Source organism: Hylobates moloch, unplaced genomic scaffold (genome assembly GCF_009828535.3).
Source record: "Hylobates moloch isolate HMO894 unplaced genomic scaffold, HMol_V3 SCAFFOLD_21, whole genome shotgun sequence".
Taxonomy (NCBI): Eukaryota; Metazoa; Chordata; class Mammalia; order Primates; family Hylobatidae; genus Hylobates; species Hylobates moloch.
The window spans coordinates 4,020,915-4,022,414 of NW_026652296.1; positions in this window are offsets into that span (position 1 = coordinate 4,020,915).

A 1,500-nucleotide genomic window follows, 5' to 3' on the forward strand; every position below is an offset into this window, starting at 1 on the left:
CATGTAAATAAGAGCAACTCCATGTTGAACAGGAGCTGGGTAAAATGAGGCTGAGACCTACTGGGCTGCATTCCCAGACAGTTAAGGCATTCTAAGTCACAGGATGAGATTGGAGGTCAGCACAAGATACAGCTCATAAACATTTGCTGATAAAACAGGTTGCAGTAAAGAAGCCAGCCAAAACCCACCAAAACCAAGATGGCGATGAGAGGGACAACCTGTCGTCCTCACTGCTACACTCCCACCAGTGCCATGACAGTTTACAGATGCTGTGGCAACGTCAGGAAGTTACCTTATGTGGTCTAAAAAGGGGAGGCAGCTGGGCACGGTGACTCATGCCTGTAATCCCAGCACTTTGGGAGGCGGAGGCGGGCAGATCACGAGGCCAGGAGATCAAGACCATCCTGGCTAACACGGTGAAACCCCGTCTCTACTAAAAATACTAAAAATTAGCCAGGCGTGGTGGCGGGCGCCTGTAGTCCCAGCTGCTCAGGAGGCTGAGGCAGGAGAACGGTGTAAAACCAGGAGGAGGAGCTTGAAGTGAGCCGAGATTGAGCCACTGCACTCCAGCCTGGGCAACAGAGCGAGATTCCGTCTCAAAAAGAAAGAATGGGGGGTGAGGCATGAATAATCCACCCCTTGTTTAGCATATCATCAAGAAATAATCATAAAAAAGGGCAACCAGCAGCCCTCAGTTTCTCTTACTCCTTTACTTTCTTAATAAACTTGCTTTCACTTTACTCTCTGGATGCCCCCTGAATTCTTTCTTGTGTGAGATCCAAGAATCCTCCTGTGAGGTCTGGATCTGGACCCCTTTCCTGTAGCATCTCTACTCCTTCTTGCTGCACGGCCTTCAACTAGGATGGGACGCTCTGAGTCTCCCTGTCCTCGCCTGTACAACTGGGCGATAATAATGCTCCCATAGAAGGGGGCCCAGGATTGAAGCCAAAAACATGAGCACTGGCTGGGATCCAACCCTCTACTGTCCTACACCAGAGCCTGGAAGGGATCAAATCCTGGTACCACCATTTGCCTGCTGTATGACTTTAGGCACATGACTTAACCTCTCTGAGCCTTACTTTTCTCCTTTATAGAAATCAGAACAATCATAATGTTATAGGAAAGGGGTCCCAGTCCAGACCCCAAGAGAGAGTTCTTGGATCTTGTGCAAGAAAGAGTTCAGGATGAGTTTATAGAGTAAAGTGAAAGCAAGTTTATTAGGAAAGTAAAGGAATAAAAGAATGGCTACTCCATAGACAGAGCAGCCCAAGGGCTGCTGGTTGCCCATTTTTAATGGTTATTTCCTGATGATATGCTCAACAAGGTGGGAGATTATTCATGCCTTTCCATTTTAGACCATATAGGGTAGCATCCTGATGCTGCCATGGCATTTGTAAACTGTCATCGCGCTGGTGGGAGTGTAGCAGTGAGGACGACCAGAGGTCACTCTCATTGCCCTCTTGGTTTTGGTGGGTTTTGGCCGACTTCTTTACTGTTTTA